General features: G+C 36.6%; 1 pseudogene; it reads left to right on the top strand.

Moving 5' to 3' along the window:
* Nucleotides 1-1,578: 1,578 nt before the first annotated feature.
* On the top strand, nt 1,579-2,004 carry LOC149181495 (pectate lyase pseudogene; annotated as a pseudogene).
* The last annotated feature ends 5,695 nt before the right edge of the window (nt 2,005-7,699 follow it).

Consider the following 7,699-nt stretch of genomic DNA (forward strand, 5'->3'; position numbering starts at 1 on the left):
TATGCTAAAATGTTATATATTGATTCCTGAATCTAGGCGGTTGTTGCAACATATGCAAAGAGATAAATAGGGGATACTCCATTGCCTGTCAACTTAGATGCTCCATGGCCATTGTATTGTAGGAGAGCTTTCCTTGCGCTCCAAAAACACCCATTTTCTTGTTTTTAAGGAAAATCCTTTGTATTGGGTTCTCCTCTGCCTCAAAAGGATATGATTAAAATCGAGTGAGATTTGTGTGTGTCTTTTGCTGCCTATTTGTATATCACGTACAGGCTGTGGGTCCTGTAATCTTCTGGATGAGAATTTTCTAACATAACACAAAGTCATTCAACATCATTATCTGTATCAAGTTTGATTAGTGGGTGGATGGTGTAATTTTCGTCACATATCTCAATTTTACTCCTAGCTTCACAATTGTTTTCCTTTTTTGTTCAACGAAACTTGGTAAAAAGATCATTCTTTTATCATGAGTGATTGGTGCAAGAGAAAATTTTAGGGGATAATATTCACAGGTGGGCTAATTTTCCATGTTTTTTCCTAAAAAAAGATTCACCAATTTTCATTTTTTTCTAAAAATGATTCACCCATATTTTATAGTATAAAATTATTTACCTTAAAAATTGCAAACAAATTAGATATACTAATATAAAATCATTAGAAATCTAAATATTTTTACAAAAATATTGCCAGACATTTTACAATTTGCATATTAGGGACTAGTAAGGTTCGCCAAGGTTTATAAATTTTAAGATAAATTCCCACCCTTAATATTTTCCTTAATTGGTGCATAATGTTCCTCTCATCACAACTCTAAAGTGTCATGAGGATATGCTTTGTGAGAATGGCAGTGGGGATTTTAGTGGTCTACGAGAAATGGCTCTACGACTAGATTTTTTTCAGGGCTTAATAACATTTGGGACTCCTATTTTGCCAAGGTTGTGAAGGGCTCTACAATGAAGCTTCTGCTTGTTGGGGAATCCGTGGCTGTGAGAAAAAATTCAAGCCAAAGGCGCTTCAGAGTGCTCGACATCTATAAGGTTTTGTGGGACTTAACGCCTGACATCGAAACCATTTATTACAAGGAATCGTGTGAGAATGTGCAGATGCATGCATCTATGAACTTCGTTCATCTTAGGGAGTCAGCATTGGAAATAATGACTACATTCAATAATGCAATCTAGGTAGAGAATTGAAAAACCTCGGTCCTCAAATGCACGATTCATGCATTTACAAGATATGTTATGAACTTCCAAATTCCATGAATCCTCCTTTTTCAGTGTTCCTTTGCACCTCTCCATGCAATTGCTAGTTTTATTATTTTCCAACCAACCAGATGTAAAAGTGGTTTCCAACAAACAAACAAAAATAAAGGTAAAATATAATCATATGTAATCATTGGTTTGGATATTGATTCGATAAGCATGCCCTTTTCAAGTTGTACTCAGTTTAATTCATGTAATTAAGATGGCAAAATTATTAGCACTTTATTTATGAAATGTATTACAATAGCATTAACAGTTCGATAAGTGAACTAAGTTATAATTAAGATGGCAAAAGTATTAGCACTTTATTTATGAAATGTATTACAGTAGCATTAACAGTTCTATAAGTGAACTAGGTTATATTTCTTATGGAACGGGGAACCACATTGACGACTGTTGGCGTCGTGATTCAGATTGGGAAAGCAATCTAAAGAGGCTTGCAAACTGCACCATTGGTTTTAGGAGAAATTCCATTGGAGGGAAAAATGGAAGATTCTATGTTGTAACTGATCCCAACAAATACGATGTGGTCAATCCTTGGCCGGGCATCTTGCGCCATGCTACTATTCAAAAGAAGCCTCTATGGATCATATTTGAGAGCGACATGGTCATCCCACTCAAAGAAGAACTTATCATGAACAACTACAAGACAATCAATGGCAGAGGCACCAATGTCCACATTTCTAATGGTCCTTGCATTGCGGTGCAGTATGTGATTCACAGTATGTTGAACGGGGCATAATCTGTTCTGTCGGGCATGGGTGCATCCTCCATCTATGCAAAGACTTCTTGTTTGTCAGCAAGGCCATCCTCTCTTGTCACCTCCCTCACAGGGAACATCAAATTTCTGACATGCAGAAAAAGATCTGCATGTTGACACCAATGACCACCTTAAATTTTCCTCCTTCTTTGAATGAGATCTATTTTCTTTCTTTTTGTAATAACAACAATCCTTGTCTACGAGAGCATGTTATGTCAATAACTATGACGAAGCTATACTACTTCTCAAACTCGATGTCCTTGAATGGCCACTCCTCTCCTATGCAAGGAGGTTAATGGGCCAATGCAAAGGTTTTGTAGAATTGTTGTTTGGCTTCACCATTGTTTTGAGATAAGAAAATTTGCTTATTTTATTTTAATCAATCAGTAGCTACAAATCATCGATCTGATTTCCGTAAATATTTTTCCTAGTTTTATTTCTTTTTTTGCAGTGCTGAGGAAACCCGGTTTATAGAAGCTATACATAGAACCTTTTTGAGGATTTTTCAACATAGTCATGTCATATGACTAGAACCCGGTGGTTTCATTTCTATTATGCCTATGCTGGTGAGAATTTAGCCTTTAAATCGAAAGGCCATGACCTACTGCAGACTGTAACACTTGATTTACAAATGTAATGGAGCATGTGAAGGTCCTATTAGAAATAGAAGAATCAAGTTAATTATATTAAACTTGAGCAGCTCACAGGTGTGGGACACCACCTGAAGATTGCCTCTGCAGAACAAGCTCTACGATTACAATCATTACATTAGAAATATATAATTTACACACAATTAGGGAAGTTGAAACAACACCCTAGAAATCGGGAACAAACTCCTAATCTAAGGTTCGATTGAACCATCACTCCATTAATACATTTCATCATTAATCTCAACACTCCACCTTAATAGAGAAATTGATTCACACATATGCCTAACACTTCCCTAAACAATTCAAACTTGATTCTACCAAGAGGTTTGGTAAAAATATCAGTAGCATTTTCACAACTATTACAATACTCAATATGGATTTCTTTTGACTGAACTTTCTCCCTTACAAAGTGAAACTTTGTATCGATATGCTTTGTGTTCTTATGGAATAATGGATTATTTTCAAGTTTAATGGAGCTTTGGTTGTCACATTTGATCACTGTTACAACCTTTTGTTCTTCTCCAACATCAAGGAGAAGTATCCTCGACCAAACTGCTTCACATGTTGCTGCACACATAGTTTGATATTCAGCTTTCGTAGAACAAAAGGATATTGTGATCTACTTTTTGTTACTCCACGTAATGACCCCAGATCCAATGCTAAATTCTTAGCTTATTATGGATCATCTGTCGTCTACATTTCCAGCCCAATCAGAGTCTAAAAAACTTGTCAATTTAACATCACATGAATCAGTATAAACAATACTAAAATATAAGGTTCCCTGTAGATACCTTCAAACACCTTTTGTTGCAACCCAACGACTCTCAAGGGGATTTGACATAAATTGGCTCAATGAACTAACTGCATAAGCCAAATCTAGCCTAGTTGTAGTCAAGTAGATTAAACTCCCAACTAGCTGTCTATACAAAGTCACATCTGCCTCCTTAGATCCATCATCATTCCTAAGTTTTATATTTTGATGTAGAGGTACTGTTGTAGCTTTGCACTGATCCATTCTGAACTTTTCCAGAAAGCTCCTTACATACTCTGTGGCAAAAATGTTTGTCCAGAATCCCTCTAGACTTCCAAACCCAAATAATAATGTAGCTCTCCAAGGTCTTTCATCTCAAAGACTTGTGACATCTGCTCCTTGATTTATTTAATGAGATTATCAACATTCCCTATAATGATTAGATCATCTACATATAAAAAAATCAAAACAATCCTTCCCTCTTTATCAAACACGGTAAAAATATTAGGGTCATTCTTACTTATTTTATAACCATGCGGCAGGAAAAATGAATCAATTTTTTCATACCATGACCTGGGTGCCTGTTTTAGTCCATACAACACTTTCTTCAACCTATAAACTAGATGTTCTTCACCCTATCTGACAAACCCCTCAGGTTGCACTAAGTAGACTTCTTCTTTTAAGTCCCCATTTAAAAAACAGATTTAACATCTAGCTAGTGAATCATCCAATGGCGTTTGGTAGCTAAATCAATTATCATTCTAATTGTGTTTAGTTTAGCTACTGGGGTAAATGTTTCATCATAATCTATGCCTTCTTGTTGTGAATACCCCTTTGCAAACAACCTAGCTTTATATTTATCTATGCTCCCATCTGCTTTAAATTTGGCCTTATACAACCATTTTTATCCTATGGGTTGTTTTCCTTTAGGTAGTTTAACTAAATTCCAAGTTTTGTTTTTGAGGATTGACTCATATTCCTCTTCCATAGCAGCCCTCCATTCACTATATTGACTGGCTTCTTTATAACTATAAGGCTCAACAACATTCATCATACTAATTTTAAAAGCATTTTCCCTATATCTTGTTGGGAACTAAACATTCCTACCTGATCTCCTCATTGGTGGGGCAGCTTCAAACCTTGTCTGGTCATCCTTTTATGGACTTGACTTGACAACTACATCATCTTCTTTCCCTTCTTGTTGCTTTTGTTGTTGTTGTTGTTGCTCATTAATGTCACCTAATTCATCACTTCCTTCTTCCACCAACAAGGGCATGTGCCATTCTTCATTAGCACTCTCATGGAATCCATCATTAACCTTCTCATGAAACACTACATCTCTGCTTGCAAAAACTTTATGAGTAGAGGGATTAAATAATTTGTAAGCCTTAAATTATGTACAATACCTAACAAAAATACATTTGATGGCCTTTAAATCTAATTTCTTTCTATCTTCCTTTGGGACATGAGCAAAGGCTTTACTATAAAAAACTCTCAAATGCTTAACTGCAGGATTATAGCCAAATAAAGTAGTTTTGAAATCTAAACTTCTTGTTCAACTCATATTCTTTAGATATACTATAATATTAATTGCTTCAACCCAAAACCCATTAGAAATATTCTTACCTTTTAACATACTACGAGCACACTCCACAAGGGTTTTGTTCTTCCTTTCTTCAACCCCGTTTTGTTGAGGAGTGTGGGGTATTGTAAAATGTTGCTGAATCCCATGATCTTTGCAGTATTTGAGGAAACAAGCTTTCTTGTACTCTCCCCCTTGATCCGAGCAAAGAATCCTAATGCATTTACCTGTTTCCATTTCAACCATACTTATGAACTCCTTGAAGTATTCAAAGGCATGGCTCTTCTTCCTGAGGAAATACACCCAAGTAAATCTAGTACAGTCATCAATAAAAAGTAAAAAATAGTATGCACCACCTAATGACCTTGTCTGCATAGGCTTGCATAAATCTGTGTGTACCAGCTTGAGTATATCTCTCCTCCTTTTATCAGCATTCACAACAAATTCATCTTTGTGCATATTTCCAAGCGCACATGCATCAAAATCAATATGGACAAGCTTTAAAACAGGAAGACCTCTGACCATACATCTTTTCTGTAATAGCAGTAGATCATTGAAGTTAATATGGCCGAACCTTTGATGCCATAAGTCCACTGCAGTCATGGAAGATGATGTTAATGCCTGATGTGGTGCAATTTTGACATTTAGCTTGTACAATCCTCCCACACGGATACTTGATGCAATAGGCTTCATATGATCCAACAACTCTTTAATAACACAAGATGATTTATGAAATTCTACCTTGAGATTCTGATCATTTATCATAGAGACAGAGATCAGATTCTTTTTTATCCAGAGTACGTACATTACATTATGAATATGTCTAATATTTCCATCAGGAAAAACAATAGGAATATTACCATAACCTTTGATTTGGTACCCTCTATCATCGCCAAGATAGATGTTTGATCCATTGTTGATCTCTTTGAAGTCTTCAAACCACTGTCTGTTCCCTATCATGTGGATGGATGCACCTGAGTCCACAAACCTGGTATCTGCTTCATCATCCTTAGCTGAAAAACAAAGTCAAATATGAACAATTTGAGGCTCTGACTTTGTTCCTCATCAGCAAAATGACCTGCATGTTGTTTGCATCTCTTCTGGCCTTCATCACACTTCTTCTTCATTCAATATCTGGCTATATGAAGATTCTACCACAATAAAAACATTTGGTCGTAGAGTCATTTCTATTGAAAGACGTACCTTATGGTGGGGGCATCTTTCTCTCTGGGGTTGAACTACTCTTCTGTGCTGCATTTCGCTTTCCTCTGAAAGGCTTATTCTTTGCCATTAAAGCCAGATCTGAACTCTAAGGTTTATGAGTCAGCCGCCTTTCCTCCTCTTGCATGAGGATGCCTATCAATTCTTCAAACATGGGGGATTTTTGTCTTGCATTCAAGCCAGTGATGAAAATCTGATACTCATCAGTCATACCATTCATGGTAATCATCACCAATTATGTATCTGACACGGCTTCATTGATGTCACCTAGCTTTTTCTTGAACTCCTTGATCCGCAAAATAAATGCTACAATTGTCTCATTCTTCTCCATCTTGATGGAGAGAATCTTTCTCTTCAAGAACAACAATCAATTGGTTTTCTTGACATGATAGAGATCCTTGAGCGTCTTCCATATTTCTAGTGCAGACTTGTAATCATGGACATGGGGAATAATACAATCTTTTATTGACAATTTCAGGAGCATTCTTTCCTTAGTCTCCCACTTATCCCAATCTTGGATTGTTACTGTTGTTCCTCCTGCAAGAACGTTTGACTTCACCTCATCATTATTCACAATTTCCCATGCATTGTGTCCCTCAAGCAGGGTTTGTAGCTTAAATTTCCAACCAAAATAATTGGACCCTTCCAGCTTGTTATTCTCATTGAGGTATGCTTCTACTAACTGATTATTCATCTTGAATAAAAAAGAAAACTCCAACCCCAGCAAATTAAAAAAACAACCCCGAATCTTAAAAATACTACAAATGCCAGATCCTTTCGCCAATACTGCAAATTCCTTCTTTAAGAAATTCGCTCCTCTTATCAAATAATGAGCCCCCTTTTTTAATTGAAAAATTAAATTAAAAAAAAACTTTTAATATAAAAGAAATTCCAATGTCCCCCTCCGTGAACATAAACCAATAGTGGGGCTTTCTCTTTTCCAGAAAGAGTTTACAGTCTGACCTTTGCTGGGGCAAGATTAACTTGGCTTAGGCTCTGGAGATCACTTTCTGATTGAAATCGCCTAAAATTGGAAGACGAAATGGCCTCTTTGTCTTCATCGACAAAGCATCTATCCAAGCTCGAAAATCAATTAAGATGCGAACTCGCATTGTGGAAATTCAATTGGTTCGCATTTTCTGACGAGAAATTCGCTTTTTTTTCCTTAATCTCTGTGATTATCTTCTCTTTTGTAGCATCTAACTCTCACTGTAGACTCGGCTACATCCGCCCCTGCATCCTCTTCTCATACGACAATCATGAAGGATCAATCAAGAAGATCAATCAACCACTATTGACGTCAACTCACCTGCCAACTCACCAAATTCACAGAGGGTTTTTGTTGTTAATTTGCAAAGGCCTCCTGTTCACTATGTCCTCTTCTCACACATAGTCACCGATCACAGCAATATATCTCCTCAGACTTCGTTGGATTCAATGGCAACAAAAGAACTTAGTCAACCGCAGAGGTTT

The sequence above is a fragment of the Pinus tabuliformis genome, chromosome 3_2 (assembly GCF_031772625.1).
Source record: "Pinus tabuliformis cultivar Carrire ecotype Pingquan chromosome 3_2, CPIR1, whole genome shotgun sequence".
NCBI lineage: Eukaryota > Viridiplantae > Streptophyta > Pinopsida > Pinales > Pinaceae > Pinus > Pinus tabuliformis.